The 20,000-nt window shown below is 37.6% G+C and overlaps 1 protein-coding gene across 1 annotated transcript in view; it reads right to left on the bottom strand.

The window, feature by feature from the left end:
• Window positions 1–20,000, bottom strand: part of LOC107693173 (protein TALPID3) — a 140,434-nt gene that overhangs the window by 95,305 nt on the left and 25,129 nt on the right. The window lies entirely within an intron of this gene.

The following is a 20,000-nucleotide window of genomic DNA, read 5'->3' as shown; positions in this document are numbered from 1 at the left end:
AATAATAAATAAACAAATTGTTTTTCATGTGTTTCATGAATGAGGTCACATTGCTTTGTGTAAAAATATTGTTACATAAATTGTCACAAATTGCAACAATTTATGATTTTTTTCAAACCAAGTTTAATTTTGCCTGTTTCAAAAGTGGCTGATGTTAAAGCCAATAATAAAATGAACTAATATAAAATTAAACAAACACCACAAATTTGCTGAGAATTAATGATCCTCATTATTAGAATTAATGTTCATTTAACACAATATTTAATATTTTTATTACTAAAAAAAGTCAAAAATCATGCATCCTACCATAGCGTGCAAGAACATTCAGTAAATGCAAGTTACAAAAATTCTGCACAAAATGAAATGATTATTCAGGTGTGTAAGGTGTATTCTTTTACGGTTTACAAAATTTTTACTTAAAATAAATTCAAGCATGCTTGGAAAGTTCACTAAATATTTAAAAATGAAAAAACCAAAAAACTAATTGTGCATTATCTACTGACCATCAGTATATTTGGGATCTGAATCTGACACAAGGTAACAATTAGATACCAGGTGATTATCTCAAAATTCTGCATTTGTCAACCTATCGCTTAATGATTCAGTGTACTTAAACTGCACTGTGCATTACAATATGGAGTTCAGCTAAAGGACACTGAGGTCGTCTATCAGTGATGTCCACCTTATTCATCCAAGGAGGATGAGCACGCACCCTGAAATGCTGCTGGAGGACATCCGTTAATGTGCCCTCTGCGTGCACTCCCTGCTGTCTGTCTGAACAGCTCAGTGTTAACACCACATTTCACATGAGCAGAATCAGGCGTAAAACCCGAATCAGCTCAGATTGAAGCTGAAATATGTATTTATACTGGCACGTCAGTATGCTGTAATGAAGGGGCCTGAGGGTCCTCAGCTGAAGGGGTTTATCGGGTTCCATCCAAGGGCTTTTAGTCTGGACTGTTTTCACAGTCTTGGGTTGCCAGCTCATCTAACGTTACTGTGAAGGCCATTTCTCCAACACTGCAGTGCTTGTCTAATGTTGTGGCAATTAATCACCCAGAGACAGGTTCAGTTTGCCAAGATCATGCTAACCAATTTAAAACGATACAAAAGACACTTTTTAGGCAGATCGCACCTACTTTCCTTGACACTTTTTCCCTTCTCTTTGGAGTGTTACAAGCTCTTGGTGCATAAAGAAGATCTGTAAAGTTGCAAAGACTAAAGTCTCAAATCCAAAGAGATATTCTTTATAAAAGTTAAGTCAACCACGCCTACCTAAAACGGCTCGTTCTAACACGCCCCCACATGTCTACGTCACGATGTGGGAAGATTTGCATAACGCCGCCCAAATGTTCACGCAAAGAAAGAAGGCCTAACTTTTATTCTCGCTGTAGTATTGTTGTTGCCGCCGCCACCATGTGATCTGATCACATGGGGTGGTCTCAAGCCCGCCGGCCGTTCCTCACTCTAGCCCGCCGGCCGCCGCTCACTCTAGCCCGCTGGCCTCCGCTCACTCTATGGTCATCACAGTATGGTAGGGGTGTAACATTTCCGTCACACGCTTGAGATATTTGGCCAATCACAACGCACTGGATAGCTGGCCAATCACAGCACACCTCGCTTTTCAGACCGATGAGCTTTGTAAAAATCGATGCGTTTCAGAAAGGTGGGGCATAGAGGAGAAACAATAATGTACAGTATGTGGAAAATAATGTGTTTTTTGAACCTTAAACCGCATAAACACATTTCATTACACCAAATACACAAAATAATGTTCTTTTTAGCAACATCACATGACCCCTTTAATGAGTGACTGCTGCAGGTTTGCAAATCTTATGAGGTGAATCACCAAAACAAGTCATATTTCACCTCAGAATGAAGAGGAAAATACATAAATATGATCAGTAAGATTTTTTGGAGTGTGTCATTATTTTTAAGACAGTTGAGGACACATTCTCTCTCTCTCTCTCTCTCTCTATATATATATATATAGAGAGAGAAACACACACACACACACATATGTATACATATAAATATATATATTTACAAATGTTATATTTTTTTATTATTTGTTTATATGTAAATTGTACATTGTAAATAAATAGTATGTTTTAATAAAACATAATTTATTTACTTTCAATGAGAATTTGTGGGGGAAATGTGCTTAAATGGAAATGCAATGCAAAAAAATAACCCGTAATTGTCGTAAAAATATAATTTAATTTTTTTTAATTTTTTCACCTGGACATGCCCTTGACAATTGTTGAGATTCAGCCCATGAAATTCTTCCTGTCTTGAGAGGCAGGATCAGTGTTGGTCTGAGAGCTAAATGTCGTCCTGTGGGTTAATATGGGTTTCGTGTTTCTCTGATTGCTTTTTCCCACAGGTTGGCTCTTACCTCCTTGGACAGGCTTTTTTTAAAAGACCCATGTTCTCTTTTAAAGCCACAGAGAGAAAGCAAACCTGTCATCTGAGAATGCACACCGAGGAAAATAAAGTGCTGAGCTTGATTACTTTATTTATAGAGAGAAGCTGGTGGCACAACAAAGAGGAGAAGGAAATTCAAACAAGGAAGAGACGGCAAGGAATCACAAAGCGTGAAAAAAATGAGAATGGACGAGAAGGAAACTGGAACAAGGAAGAAAATGAAATGAGATACAGAGAGACAAAGAGATAGAGAGGGAGGGACAGAAACTGCTCCCAGGGCTGCGTTCAAAACAAAGGTCAGAGCTGAAAGATAGACAGTGCCCAGTCTCAAGAGCCAGGCACATGGTGTACAAAGAGTGCCGTCCAACGCCTGCCTTCCCATCCGATATTTCTGAGGCTTTGCAGCATGAAACAGTTAACGAACATCTATGTGCTCACTCTCATCAACACTCCGATGCGCACAGAAACGTATCTATTTACTCCACTTCACACACAGAGATCCATTCATTCTGCCTGTGCACAAAGAACAGAAGGCAGAAGAATGTCAGGCATCGCAGGCACTGAGAGCGTGTTAGAGGAAACTGTGCAGGATAGCAAGTTCAGTCTTGCCCTGTGCAATATAAACAGGAATATGAGATGCTATCAAACTGAATAATGTCCTTTATTCATAGATTTCAAAAGAATATTAAACTTTTGTGGTGCTTTTAACTTGCACAATCTGATAATGTTTAGATTTGAACAAACCTCTATTCGTAAGTAGCAAAGCTAATATGATGCATGAACGGTACCTCGGTTTGGAGAGCGAGCCAAACTTAATGCAACATACTGAAAAGGTGGCACAGAACTGCTTCTGAAGTGGCATTTAGGTGTATTTACACAGGCTATATTATGCTGCTCGTTGGTGGCATGAATGCATTTACACAGCAATTATAGTTGTGCATTGTACACTAGGGGTTGAAGTGGGTCAGAGAAGGCATAATTTAGTCTGGCTTTTATGCAGCATTACGTCTTCACACAGAATTCTGAGCAGGCACAGAGCAGCCTTAATTCAGCTGTGTAAACATGCACTGAATGAGGGACCAGAGCAATATCTAGAGACCAGAATATTATAGGCACTTGTGCCAGTAAGCAACCACCTAGGAACAACACATAGTATCTTAACAACCACCCATAATACCCTAGCAACCACATAGCAATGCACTGGAAAACATACATAAAACCTTACATTGTGGTGGTGAGTTATGCGTATGCAACACTCACAGAATAAATGTTAAAACCTAGTTTTATTACTAGTTGCTAGTAATATTTTTGTCCACCCAAAGTCAAAACAAAGGCAACTGTTTTAAATAGGAATAATACTTTTAAAATAATAGATTAATACAAAATAAATTACTATTTTTAAATAAACAAACAAAAAAAATCTATAAAATAAAAACACCATATTATTATTTTTAAATATATAAAATAAATAAAAAAATTTAATGATTATTTATTTATTTATACATGATTACTGATTTATTATTAAAAATAAAAACGTAAAATTAGATTTTAAAATCATTTAACATTAAATTAATAAATAAAATTAATTAAAAATTAAATAAAAACAATATAAATGAAAACATAAAAATGCACTCAAATTAAAAACAATGACAGAAAACCAGCCATGAAAACCAAACCAGGTCAGTCTATAGCAGTCTACAATACAATAAAACTTGATTTCAGCTATTGATAAAAACATCTTGTTCATTCTGAATTACTGACAGACGATGCTTCCAAACATCACAGGTCTCATAAATTACCCTTAAGTGATGGATACGATACAGACGAAACATCCGAAATCTCTCAAGGTTAACCGTCTGGTGTTGAAAAGTCCACGTTAACCCGAGACAGTGTTGTGTTTGATCCATTGCTTGGCAACAGACGCACAACAGGCAGATGCATTAGACATCCGTCTCATCAGAGCAGCCTTTCTGTCCCCAGGTTTCATTTGCTGACAGGAAGCCAGGAAAGGAAACAGGTGCTTTTTTTGCCTTTTAGGGGCTTTGCAATAAATAAACATGAAGGCGAGAGCATTGCTGCATGGGGCGGCAGTTGTCCTGATGTATTCCACACAGCACGCTTCCCTCAATCAGCCTTAAGATGCCACAAAAAGAGCTAATCCATTTGAAGAGGGAGATGTCGGGCTTTTTGATCTCGCTCAAATTGATTAGGGTGTAGATACGGAAAGGCAAGGAAGGAGAATGCCCTGCTAGAGGTCACACGATGCTAATGTCTCCTTCAACGAAGAGGGGAGATATTTCTTAGTGTGGCGTTTAATGAGCATCCGTGTTTGTGTGTACGTTCTAAAAATGAGCACGGATGTCCCTTTGATGTGCTCCAGACGGAATATGGATTTTTTTTTTTACTCCGTCACAGTCATTTGGAGGGTTGTTTGCGTGCCAATATGAAAACATAATCAATAGGTGACACCTGTCAGATCGTCGGGAATAATAGTTACACGTTGCGAGTATTTCCCAACTTGAATATCGACTTTCTGTCAGCTGCAAGGGAAAAAGAGCATCTTATCTTATCTTATCTTATGTGCCACATTTCGGTTTATCATCTAGATCTAGACATCACCTGAGGTTTAACTTGACGAGACGCCAAACCTCAAGCTTTGAGAATCGCTCTTTCTGAGGACTACAGAGAGAACGATTCATTATCCAAAAGCTGCAAAGCTTTGTACCAAAAATAGAACAAAGAACGAAAAAGAAGATGTGTTTTCCTCATCCGACCAATCAGAGCGCTCCGTGTCGGGCTTCATTTGTCTGTCACAGCAGATCTGGAGCAGGAACGAAAGGGGAAAAACCTCTTTCTGAATAGGTGAAAGGAGACGGGAAAGCGGAGGGTGGAGGAAGGGCGAGGTTTCCCACTGTTCTCACCTCAATTCCTCAGGAAACGCAACAGTGGGCAGCAGTAATGTGGCAGGAGGAAGCCGCAAGAGCTTCAAACGTGCGGTCTGGCGAAGAGATATTATTTGTGAGAGGAAGAGTGAAATGTCAGGGGCAGGTGGGTTATTCACTGCGGCGTGGTGCACCTCACGCAGAGCGAGGGAGACCGGGGTAACAAAAAAAAAAAACCCAGCGGGATTTCCGACTACTGAGTATATTTATAAAGGTGACCACACACTATCTTTCAATGACAGACATAATCATTATTTAACAAAATAGACAATTAAACAACTTTAGCAAAATAAACTATTCAAAAAATACAGGTGTTACCTTAGTCTTTGCAACTTCAGGGATCTTATCTATTCACGAACAGCTTGTAACACTCCAAAGAGAAAGGAAAACTTGAAATCGCATCATATGACCCCTTTAACTTTCAAGAAAACCAGTAAATAAAAAGTCACATGAAGACAACATTTATACTGTACACACTTTACATTCTGCAAAACTGTTAGTAGCTTGAACTAGTATGAGTAGTGAGCATTCCAAACCCTACAGTCTAGAAGAGGAAGACTATGTCGAATACTATACGTATGACTGTACATGAGACTAATGCTGCATTTGAACCGTGTACTAGCATACTACTCTTTACCATATTTTTATATGGCAGAAATAGTAAGAGTTTCAAATTCAGACTACACATACTAGCCTACATACTAAAAAAAACAATAGTATGAGTTATATGGCAGTATGCATTCCAAACGAATACAGTCTAGAAGAGGATGACTATGGCTGCATCTGCAATTGCATACTTCCCTACTATATAGTAGGGTGAAAAACAGTATTTGAGATGAGTAGTATGTCCGAAATCATAGTATTCAAAATAGTTGGTAAAAAGTATACAGATAACTTATTATTTCTGGCAAGATTCTGAAGTGCACATCTAATGGACACCCTAAATCTAACCCTAACCCTACTATCCTATGAGGCCACAGGAGAGGATTTAGTATGAGAAAAAAATTGTATGAGTAGTATGTTAGCATGCATCCAAACTAATATAGTCATCCTCTTTTAGATTATAGAGTTTGGAATGCATACTACTATATTACTCATGCTTTTTATGCAATATGTATAATGTATATGCTTGCATCAAGATGTAAAATTGAAAACAATACACACACTGCTAAAATGGTAGTAGTAAGAATGAGCAGTATGCATTCCAATCCCATATAGCCTAGAAGAGGGGTATAATATAATACTATACATATATACATAAGACTATACATACTGCAAAATTAGTGTAAGTAGTATAGCACTCAGTATACATCCAAACCCACGTTGTCTAGAAGAGGAATACTATATCTAAGACTATACATACAGTGTACTGCAAAAACATTATGAGTAGTATGGTAGTATCCATCCAGAATCATATAGTCTAGAAGAGGAGGAAGATAATATATATATGACTCTACATACTGCAAAAATAGTATGAGTATTGTGGTAATATGCATCCAGAATCATATAGTCTAAAAGAGGAAGACAATATAAAACAAAATATAAGCACTTTACATAGTGCAAAAATAGTATTAGTATGGTAGTGTGCATCCAAACCCATATAGTTTATAAGAGGAAGATGATATCCAAGACTATACATATGGACATAACACTATACATACTGCAAAAATAGTAGTATTATTATGGTAGTATGAATCCAAACCCATATAGTCTTCTCATTCTAGACTATACAAGTCTGGAATGCACACTACCATACTACTCATACTTCTTGCAGCATGCAGTTATATACTGTATACTGTGTTCCGCATTCTAATATTTGTATTGATGTCAAATGTTTGTAATATTGTATCCCACAATACAACATGCTCAGATAGACCAGAAGCAATATCAACTGATTTCAATATAAAATGTGATTAATTATTTGACTGTTTAAACTTAACCCAAACTGGGTTAAGACCAACATAGAATAAATGTCATATGTGACCCTGGACCACAAAATCAGTCATAAGGGTCTTTTTTTTTTTTTTATAAAAATTGAGATTTATACATCATCTGAAAGCTGAATAAATAAGCTTTCCAGCTTTGTCCTATCCTTTTTGTTAGGATAGGACAATATTTGGCAGAGATACAACTATTTGAAAATCTGGAATCTGAGGGTGCAAAAAAATCTAAATACAGAGAAAATCGCCTTTAAAGTTGTCCAAATTTCTTTGGACAAACTTCTTAGCAATGTATATTACTAATCAAAATTTATGTTTTGATATATTTACAGTAGGAAATTTACAAAATGTCTTCATTAAACAATCTTTACTTAATACCCTAATGATTTTTGGCATAAAAGAAAAATCAATAATTCTGACCCATACAATGTATTTTTGGCTATTGCTAGAAATATACCCCAGCGACTTAAGACTGGTTTTGTGCTCCAGGGTTACATATGAGGTCATGTGTCAACAGCAAAGCATAATACTGTTTAAAAAACTGCTGTATACTGAATTTGCAGTATACACTATATACTGCATTGTATACAGTTGGTGTACTTTAGAACTAAGCTTGTGCATTTGTCTCTGATAAACCTAAAGCTGTTATAGAAACATAAACACACAAGATAAACAAACTACAGATGATTCTGGTTTAGAACAGAGCTATTGCATCCTACAAAAATCCACACAAGCACTCGAGCAACAGAGCACAACTATTTTTCTGTGCTGTACATTAGGCAACAGGACCCATTATCCATCATGCCAACCGGCGTCTGCACAGCTGCTGGGTAAACCCCCGCTCATCTAAATGTCATCTCGCAAACACAGACCCGAGCATCGCCGGCTCTCTCCGCCAGACCAGCCGCAACAGATGTGGCCTCGGCCCTCACTATTTAAATCCGGCCACCTGATGCCCAAGGCTTCGACGGCACAGCATGGGCGAGCGCGGATCATCCACACCCATTTATCATGATTTGTACAGGGTGCCCTGCTTCCCTTAACACTCTTCATCATATCCGCTTTATGGAAGATTATGATTTCAGAAGTGTAAATGTGCTCCAAATAGAACTGCTGCAGGAGAATCCTATCAAATAATTACAGATTTTATTTTAGGAGGATGTCAACTATGCATCTTCATTAGGGCTGTCAATCAATTAGAATTTTTAATCAGACTAATTATTAATGATATTCTGATTAGTTTTTTCTTTTTTTTGTATATGTCAATATTTGTTGGGAAAAGCCCCAATAGATAATTCTTGGTTGGTTGGCATGGTTTTATCACACCTTTTTTCCCTATATAATTAACTGCAAAAAATGTATAAGGTAAATTGGAAGCCCCAATCTTTATTAAACTGGAATATTTGCTATAAAATTGCTCCTCTATAGTGGGGAACAGTGAGGGTTAAAGACCTGAATGTTGTGTCCAGCTCACTGTGAGTGTCCATAGAGCAGAAGCAGATGAAATTGGATATTCCAAATGGACATTTATTTCCTGTCCTCCAGAGATAGTGTAAGAAATCTTGGGAGAAACCTAGAAATGTCATTTAAAAGCAATTTTACAGGACAGAACACAGTTGAGCCTGAAGGAAAGAAACAGAGAGGACAATGCTGAATCCAACACCAGAGTGATGAAACTCTCCTCTGAATTACTCCTCTTACAATCCCTCAAGGTTTCCGTCACACTGTGCGCACATAACGCACGTTTTTCATGTTCTTCCAGAACAGATATTTTAACTCTGTTCCAAAACCAAACTTAGGCTGTTGTATAAAGACTAAGGCCAAAATAGGCAGCAGCGCACACATGTTCCAAAGACAAAGGAATTATGACACGTTTTCCATCCAAAATACAATCAATACTACAATACTACTGTTTCTGAAAGAAATCTCTCATGCTCACCAAGGCTGCATTTATTTGATTAAAACCACAGTAAAAAACAGAAATATTGTAAAATATTCTTAAAATTTAAAACGAATGTTTTCTACTTGAATATATCAAATGTAATTTATTCCTGTATTCAGTCTCACATGATACTTCAGAAATCATTCTGATTCTCAATATGCTGATTTGCTGCTCAAGAAACATTTCTTTTTATTATCAGTGATGATAACACATGTTGTGCTGCTTAATATTTTCAGCTTAAGAGCATAAAATAAAGACATTCTATTGTCTGACGCTTGGATGATGATATACTGTATATAAAGAAACAAAATTACAACACTATAGTTAGATTGCAGTTGTTCAATTGTCAACATGCTAATTCCAGCTGTGCGCAGATGACATAAGGAAACCTATTTGTATAAAATGACTCATACAAATGACTCTTTATTGGCAACGTCTACGTAAAGAGTCGCTTGCAGTTAACTATCCAGACCAAACAAACTTGAATTGAATTGAAAAACACAGCGAGTCTACAAGTGATTGCAACCAGCAGTGTGTAATACAAAGACAAATAACAGAGAGTAAAAGTAACAAGGGGCCATTCAAAGCCAAACAAACAGAAAGTTCAACACATGGTTGTGTGGGATATTTAATGGCAAGAGTCTTCATGTGCAAATATAGTCCCTTCTCTCCAGTTTAATGTCAAGGCGGGGAGGATACCGTGACATTTCTGCAGGATCAAGGTCAGTGCAGGGGCTCCTTGCTGGTGCAGGGAGGAGTTGTCTTTCAGTACTGGGTGACATTTAGACTGGAGTCCACTAATGTGGTGAAACTCCCCCTGGAAATGGCCCGGCTACAGCGGGGAGAGGAGGGGAGAACACACACGCAGTCTAGTGAACGTAAACATACAACAAGCTCATGCAAATTCATATGAGCACATCAAATGTTGCACATTTTTCATATGCATATGCCCAATATTAAAACAGATAGTTTCAGTTCTGGATCCTGATTGGTCAATAGAGCTACTTCATGGGCTGTTCTGAAAGCAAGTGAATGAACTGAAACCCTCCTTTCACAAGGCCGCTAGCGAAGGATATGTGTTAGTTAAATCAAGGAAGTAATTTTGTTAGGATCACATGTTCCTGAGTGTCATGTCCCTGAAATTTAAATTTATGGGAGATATTACCTGGAACATAAACTTTAAAACTGAGAAATATTGCTTATATGTAAGCAATATTATTCATATTTCTACTTTAATTATATTATATGAGTAATATTTATTATTTATTGTTAAGTAACATTATACTACTGTTCAAACGTCAGCCAGTAAGAATTTTCTTTTTAATTAAAGAAATGAATACTTAATATTTTTATTCAGCAACGAAAGTGACAGTAAAAACTTTGTTACAAACAGCTTTCTATTTCAGATAAATACTGTTTTGTTTTTTTACTTTCTATTCATCAAAGAATGCTAAAAAATGTACACCAGTTTTCAACATTGATAATAATAATAAATGTTTCTTGAGTAGCAAATCAGCATATTAGAATGATTTCTGAATGATCATATGACACTGAAGACTGAAGTAATGATGCTGAAAATTCAGCTTTGATCACTGGAATAAATTACATTTTACAATATGTTCACACAGAAAAGTTATTTTAATTTGTAGGTATATTTATATATTCAGACATCAGAATGGAATATATTGAATACAATATATATATTACATGGAAGTACAGGAATAAATCAATTTAATGAATACAATTAAATTTTAGTTCAAATATATGTCTTTAAAAATGTATTTAGAACCATTTGTAAATTATTTTGACCCTGGGAGTGCCAATATTATGCTGTTTGGATTTCATGGATGAAAATTTCTGGACTTCTGTATGAGAACTTCTACCAATATGTTGAAATTTGGACTTTTGAGCTGGGGTTTTTTTTCTCCCTTTCTCTCTATTTTGCTTGTTTTTGTTCTTTCTTTTCTTAAGCTCCAAATTAATATATGCTGTTGCTGTTTTTGTCTATTGTGATTTGCAATTTGTGGAAAATCAATAAAAAAAATTTTTATTTAAGTAGTAATGGTTTACAAAGATATGACACTTTATTTTTGTGAATAGTCACTGCTTAACTATAGGCATATTCTCAGAATTGATGGGAAATATATAAAATAGTTAGTCAGCCACTGTAAAAAAAAACATACTGATCGACCACTAAAATGCCTTGAAATACACTAAAACACAAACGATTATAGTAACGTTTGCCCCACAAAAGGTACTGCAATAACACCTGTGCATGTGATAGCAAATCCAGTGCTATTTACACGCTCTATGAAGGGACAAGACTGTTATTCTAGTGCGTCCAGAGCCAACAATCTCCTCTCCTGCTCTTCCAGTGCACTCGGCTGCATGTGAATGATTCCAGAGAAACGTGTGTGCTGTAACAGAACAAAGGTATGCAGCCGCATTAGTATTCCGCTCACCCTGCCGGCCTTCCCAGCATCCTCCTCAGCGAACACCAGCACACGTACACTTGTTATTAAACTACATCCGCTTATCCCAAACCAAACGCTTCCTCATTAATATTTATCTCACTTAATACAAAGCTCATGCATTTTTTGATTAATGTAAAGGTCTTTTTTCCCAAATAACAACCAGTGGCATGTGTGCAGGGTTCATGCATATTAATGCAAGCACATACATGTTTGTGTGTGTGTATTTGTGTTTGTTCTAGTGCCTGCTGGCCTGCTGCTGCTACAGCACTGCATCTCAACAGCAGGTCTGATGCACGTGCACCGGGATAGGATACGTGCAGGTCCACAAACTGAAAGAGCTCCTGAGGTACTGCATGATATCGATGGGAAATCACAAAGTTAATACTGAATAATATCAAAAGAATAGCAATCATATTAGGAATAGGAATAGAATACTAACACACTGTGTATGCAATATATGAAATGAAAGGCAAAATACCCAACATCTAAATTCATCCTGCTTCATATTAATGTTAAAAGTAGTATGTGAAACTGTACTCAGTACTCAATTGGCGCTTTTCCACTGCATGGTACGGAGAGGCGGCGCAACTATAACAACATGTGAATAATCCCGCCCACTCTAAAGCGGTACTAAACTGCAGTGGAAACGCAAAACGAGCCGTGCCGTGTCGTACCGTACTGAGCCGTGCCGAGTCGTACCACACAGTGGAAAAGCACCAAATGACAGACATTTCAAACAGAAGTATGCAACACTGTTGTCACATGGCCTAACTACACTGCATGATTAATTCCAGCCAAGTGGTGGATTTTTAATCCAATTCATCTGGGAATTCAATGCATAAAATTTGCATATTGCATGCTGTATACACCCCCTATTCAAAGTTTGAAGTCAGTAAGATTATTATTATTATATTATATTGTATGCATTAAACTAAGTAAAAGTCACAGTATAGATATTTATAATGTTACAAAATATTTGTGTGTCAAATAAATGCTATTTTGAACTTTCCATTCATCAAAAATATCATAGTTCACTCAAAAACATTAAGCATTTTTAACCTTGATAATAAAAACAAATGTTTCTTGCATAGTGGAATAGAGGATCAGCATAGTGGAATAATTTCTGAAGGATCATGTGACAGACTGGAGTAATGATGCTGAAAATTCAGTTTTGACATCACAGGATCTTGAGCAGCAAATCAGCATATTAGAATGATTTCTGAAGGATCATGTGACAGACTGGAGTAATGATGCTGAAAATTCAGTTTTGACATCACAGGATTAAATTACATTTTACAATATATTAAAACATAAAAATGTAACAGACTGTTGACAAAATGACAGATCAGTGTGTTCTACTGAGACAATGTTATCAAAACAACATGAGAAAGAAAGAAAATGTGCGGTCAGTTATTGTTGTTTAGCAAATTTTCACATCAAAATTGGAATTTCACTCAAGGGCGAAAGATTTTGCATCAGGTTCAAGTTGGTCACATGAATTTGCCACATTGACCAATAAAAAGCTGTATGGTTTGTGAGCTATGCTTTATGCATCACTACACTATTGAACATAGACAATGGCATTTTCTACACAAAATTTTGCCAAATTTGATGCTCAAGAAAATTGCTGCTCAAGAAACATTTCTTATTATTATTATTACCGTTTTCATTATGATGAAAACAGTTGTTGCTGCTTTTTCAATCTTTTTGACAAACAAGATTCTGCAAATGTGACAGCATCTTAAAGGGATAGTTCATTCTTTCATTAATTACTCACCCTCATGTCGTTTCAAACTGTTTTAACAATGTCCTTACTATGTTTCTGGGTCTAGGAACATTTCAGTTGCATTGCTGTCTATGTAGGGTCAGAGAGCTCTCAGATTTCATGAAAAATATCTTAATTTGCGTTCCAAAGATGAATGAAGGTCTTTCGGGTTTGGAACGACATGAGGGTGAGTAATTAATGACAGAATAAAAAATTTTGGGTCAACTATCCCGTTAAGAGACAAATGGAGAGAAACAACAAGAGAGTTTGATCTGTCTTTTTAATGTGACCTGTTCGCTAAATTTAAAACAGGTTATGTACAACCACCACCTGCTTAGAAAACCAAACCAACCACGATGATTCATTCTCATCACCAGCTATCCCCTATAATTCTGCCTGTTGGCCCTCATCATCTCGGCCGCTCTCCCTCACTGTAGACAAACCCCCCAACACACCCACATCCGTAAGATTTCTCGTCTCGTCTCGGGGTATGCAATCGCCTCGTATTAACATACTTGGGCACGGGGGCGGCAGAGCCATTACCTAGCAACAGAGCCAGCTGCGATTGGCTGGTTCCATCAGACGTTAAAGGGGGTTCGTTTGGGGCTGAAATGGAGGTTATTTTCTGCCCGTGTCATCTCTGCTTGTCACATCGGAATGACACACTACGGGGCTCCTCCCCCCATGGCCTGCCCCATTGACGGAAAGAGCAACAGACCGAAACGTCTCCCGGCAGCAGTAACCATGGCACCCACGGCAGTCAGACAAGTCCACGTCAAAAAGAGCGCAGCTCTCCAGAAAATATGATGTTACATCACACGCAGTCTTCACTAGATCAGATGAAATTTGGAGCAAATGCTTGCAGCAGACAGAAGGAGTGACAACAAGGAATCACATTATGGTTTTTGTTACCGTGAGTGTCATGTTTAAATTTCCAACACCATATTCGAACTGGGTGATAAACGGTAAGAGAAGCCTAATAGAACACCATTTTGACCCTAAAGCGGTCCACTTTCATTCTGTTAAACTGGACACATCTATATGTAATGGGTTAATGCACAGTAAGTTGGTCTTGTACAGTCCTGAAGGGGTTTATTTTGTAGTTATGATAGGCTAACTATACATAATCCTGTTTATTACGGACATTCATAACTAATGAATAGACATTAAAGGGAGTGTTCACATAAAAATAATCTATGACTCGGAACACCGAAGTTGATATTTTGAAGAACGCTGGGAGCTAAAGAAAACTGAACCCCACCAAAAAATCTTGTGTTCCACAGAAGAAATTCAGTCATACATGTTTGGAACAACATGAAGAAAAGATGGCAGAGTGTTTATTTTTGGGTGAACTATGTGTTTATGTTTAAATTATGTGAGAAGAAATATATCTCAGGAGACAGGTAATGGTTATGTAGACAGTCTTTGCCTAAAATTGCATAACTGGCAGGTAACGTTTAAATGTGCAAAGCCATGGGCTACATCCCATTTTAGAGTTTTATTACTACCTAAATGTATGTAGGATCATATTTTAAAAACAAAGTGTCCCATTCACCTATATTCAACCTACTTTGCTTGTGAATGGAAAGTGTATACAGCTTTAAAAGAATAGCTCACCCAAAAATGCAATTCTGGCATCATTTACTCACCCTCACGTTGTTACAAACCAGTATGACTTTCTTTATTCTGTAGAACACAAAAGACAATATTTTGAACTGTTTACAGTGGCAGCCGATGGGGTTCAATGTTTCAGCCACGTTCATCAAAATATCTTCATAAAAATCAGTCATACAGGTTAGGAATTACATGAGGGTGAATAAATAATGACAGAATTTTCATGTTGGGGTGAAAAAGTCCTTTGAGTATATAGATTTCAATAATGGGATGAAATACAACATCAGAAAAATGTCTTGATACCACAGTCTCAGTGTAACAACATACTGATCGAGTTTGCATGTAAAATTCATTATTACTGAACATCTAAATTCAAACCTTTAAAAACTGTAGCACAAGCTATTGTGTGGATGCACATCTAGTCACCTCAATTTGGGGTACTAATCCACATCTTGTACTTTGGCTAGCATAATAAGAATTGAGATGCAGCTGTAGGCGTGCATTGAGTACATCAAGGTAACACGGCAATTTGTTTCAGTAGGATGCTATTAGTAGGGGTGGAATGGACAGCTGATATATGCATATTAAACAAACACATTAGCATACAGCAGGAAATATAAAGTCCTTCAGAAGCAGCAAATTAAATTTTAACATTCACCACAAGTACCCTGGCAAGTACAAGTTGGCTCCTTAGACCTACTTCCTGCAGAACTGGAGCGTTTCGCTCAATTATGCGGCTGGTGTACGTCCATAAGGGCAGCGACAGCTGCAGCAGAGGGAGTGAGTGACGTATGATTAATATCCAGAGCCATAGACAGTAAATGTAAGAAAAACAAGCCGCGAGTGCAAATGGAGAGTGCACCTCATAAATATGCACTACACCCTGGTATAAATCTGACAGCATGAAGGAAATACAGCAGGGACCTGAGAGACCGAAGCGGTCCGTGGAGGCTGAGAGAGGAGCTCGGTGAGCTGGGGTTTCATTAATCACCGTGAAGGAACAGGGAGTTTGGGCAGCACAGCTCTCTTCTACGGCTCAACATCTGTGCCAGGACTGGCGGCTGCCATTAGCAAACAGGCTGCAATACATTAGACTCACTGTCTGGCGTGGTCCGTGCAGGTAATGAGTTTTAAAAGTGGCCCTTTGGAGCATTTGCCGTTAAAGTCAACAATGTACACTTAAAAATTCTTAAAGATTCTTAATTGGCATTGATAGTTCCATGAAGAACCTTTAACATCCATATAACCTTTCCAATGAAAAAAGGTTCACTGAAGGGTTCTTTGGGGAACCGAAAGAATGGTTCTTCTATAGCATTGGTGTGAAAATCTCCTTTTGGAACCTTTATTTTTAAGAGTGTACTTCCATCATATGATGCATATACTAGCAAAGTCAACATTTTACTCTAAAAAAAATAAAAATAAACAAAGGTTCTTTATTGGCATTAATGGTTGCATGAAGAACCTTTAACATCCATAGAACATTTCCAGTGCACAATAGGTTCACTTGTTCACTGAAAGGTTCTTTTTGTAACCAAAAATGGTTCTTCTATGGCACTGCTATAAAAACCTCAATTTTAATTTATCCATTAGGAATGTGAAAAAAAATTAAGTCTTGGTGATGATTCTAAAAATTAAAGCCGTTTTGAAAGCAAAACATGAAATACCTCAAAAACAAACACTGATGAATCTCAAAATTAAACCAAGAATATGTATTATTAAAGTAAATACAATCAATTTTGATTTCATGTTGACTCTGGTGCCATTTAAGGAGGTGAACTTGTAGGGAACTGTTTTGTTCATCTGAACCAATAATCAATAAAGAGGCGTCTTGGTGGTGCCTGTGTGTTTCAGAGATATGTAGCAAATATTGATGCGATCTGACTTCTTTTGATGCTGATTTAGATTAAGTAAAAAGGGACGAGATAGTACAGTCAATAGACTACCCAAGAGCTCAAACCAAGTAAGAATGCAATTACCTCCGAGCAAAAACCCAAATCCATGAGGCAGCCTGCAATACCACATACTAACCAGCAGGAGTCCTCCTGACTATAGCAGATCGAGCAAAAGTGTGTGAATGGGCGAATCACAACCTTTAAAAAAGACGACGCAGGCGTTCAGGGGTGTGAATGAAGCGCTCTGATTTAAACCCACACTAGCTATGACTCATCCTTGCTCTGAACTCCCTCGGTGGATATTACATATATCTGATTATTTATCATGCAGACAACATGGGAACACGAGGTTGATTTAGCCACTGGCTAAGATTCAGTAATGGGTTTTAAATTTGGGAAAAGCTGGGTAGTGTTTTCTGGGAAGCTGTAAAATGCTGAGGACACAAGTGGAAAGTGGAAAAAAAGGAAAGCTAGAAAGATGTAGTGGATACAGTGGACTCTTTGGCCCACATTTCAGCGAGATTTCAAACAAAAAATGTGCCATGGAATGTGAATAAGTACAACCAAACCGCCAGAATTCACCCCAGGCAAGTGGCTCCTTCCTGGGCTTGTGGGACGTCGGACTCCTGGAGCGGGGCTCTGGTTCTGATTACCAGAAATGTGAACGGGTCAGACAGATGAAACAAAAAAGGGGTTTGGCTCCTGAACAAAAACAGACTCACAATGAGATGTGAGATATATGATGGATAGCAGAGAGATGGCCAAAACCAGTGAGAAAACAAGAGCGAGAGATGGACGCTGACCAGAAATCGACCTCCACAGTCAGATAGCAGTAAAATATACACATAAAACGTCACTTTACAAAATCAAGGCCATCATTTTTCATCACACCTAGAGTGCTACTAAAATCATTGACGTGGAAAAAACAACAGCTGTTGCATAAAACTTGACTTTTAGCTTTTCTGAAGAAAAGGTTATTTTGTGGACATTACTTGCTAAATCAAGTCTACAGAGCCCCAGATTGCTGTGAGTCTATATATGCATTTTTTACCCATTCGATCTAATGAATATTTTTAGGGGAAAAAAAGAAAGAAAAATAATGCTGTGAAAGTAATTCTGTGAAAATGCTATACCAAGTTACATGACCATTTATGGTGAAAATTGTAAATGGTTTAACATCACATTAAATGTAATTTTACAGCTAAATACTGTCAAATTTATGGTTCTTGGAAGAAAAAAAACTATGAATTAGTATATAATCTACCTTGACTTTCCTAGAAGTCCCTGTGTTATGCATATAAGTATGTTTTTATACAGTATAACTAATTTTGTTTCTTATTTTTGTTATCAGTACTGTGCATGAGGGTGTTTTATGTTACATTCTCTGTTATTTAGTTACTGATTATGGCATTATTTTAGTGTCGTGTGTTACCCTGATGGTGCTTTGTGAGTATTGACCGTGTTTTTTTGTTTATGTTTTATCATGTGGCTTTTATTGTAACCACCTGTATTATAGTGGTCATCAGTACACTTTAAGATGAAAATCAGTTTTTGGTTTAGCTTGCTTGGTATATTAGCGTTATATCACTTAATCAAATACACTGTTATAAGTTGTAAAATATATATGAATCAACATGCCACCACAGTGAATTTCTGGCAACCAAAGCTGCTGTTTTTACTGTAAATCTAACAGGATATTTTTCACAGGGCACCTCTCCTCCAAATAGCACAAACGGTTTGGGATAAATTGGACGTTGAAAGGTATTACCTTACAGACTAAACTACTGACAGTAGTGCAATCTTAGATTACTACTGCAGCCATCCACATGCAAAAATGCCACAAAATCTTCTACACTGCAGGAAACTGTATTTTCCCATGGACCGCATGGCTCTAAGAAGAGGAAACAAAAAACACAGATATTAGGAGACTGAAAAGACCTAGGCTTTACAACCAACCACCATCACCCCACGTCTCCTTCTCCATGGTAACAGGCATCTTCTCTCACCCCCTCCCGCCTCTTTTAGTGGGGCTCTTCAGATTGGCACGCAACAGTTCATGACAGACACAGCAGCTGATAGCTGGTCGCGGCTTCTCGCCGTAGAGGAGGTGGGGAGAGTTACCGTGTCTGCTGATTAGTAATCAGAACACAGACTCGCTCTGAATCCTGGGGGTTGAAAACTGAATTATATATTGCCACTGCCAATCAGACCATGCACTCCTTCATTGGCATTCTATTTAAAGAACTCCATCCCACCTGTCTTAAGTTGCATGGGGATATTTGTAGCCAACAATACATTGTATGGGTCAAAATTATTATAATTATTTTTTTTTTTTTTCAAAAATTAATTAGGATATTAAGTAAAGATCATGGCCCATGAAGATATTTTGTAAATTTCCTACCGTAAATATATCAAAACGTAATTTTTGATTAATAATATGCAATGCTAAGGACTTAATTTGGACAACTTTAAAGGCGATTTTAACAATTTTTTTATTTTTTTGCACCCTCAGATTCCAGATATTCAAATAGTTTTATCTTGGCCAAATACTGTCCTATCCTAACAAACCATACATCAATGTCCCTCCCGCTTCTTTTAGCGGAGCTCTCCAGATTGGCACGCAACAGTTCATGACAGACACAGCAGCTGATAGCTGGTCGCGGCTTCTTGCCGTAGAGGAGGTGGGGAGAGTTACCGTGTCTGCTGATTAGTAATCAGAACACAGACTCGCTCTGAATCCTGGGGGTTGAAAACTGAATTATATATTGCCACTGCCAATCAGACCATGCACTCCTTCATTGGCATTCTATTTAAAGAACTCCATCCCCTAATCACACTGAAGACATGGAGAGCCACACAATCTAATGCCATGCCAGACTACAGAGCACCCCACACAGCATTTGTGGAAAATGTCAGAGACGGTGCCAGTCATGGTTTGGTAATATTACTCCACTAATGGCTGCATGTGAAATAGGTGCAAAGCTAAGGCAAGCATCACTGTTAA

The sequence above is a fragment of the Sinocyclocheilus anshuiensis genome, unplaced genomic scaffold, assembly GCF_001515605.1.
Source record: "Sinocyclocheilus anshuiensis isolate Anshui unplaced genomic scaffold, SAMN03320099.WGS_v1.1 scaffold222, whole genome shotgun sequence".
NCBI classification, from domain to species: domain Eukaryota; kingdom Metazoa; phylum Chordata; class Actinopteri; order Cypriniformes; family Cyprinidae; genus Sinocyclocheilus; species Sinocyclocheilus anshuiensis.
The sequence above is the reverse complement of the archived record's forward strand: the minus strand, read 5'-3'. Positions and strand labels throughout refer to the sequence as shown.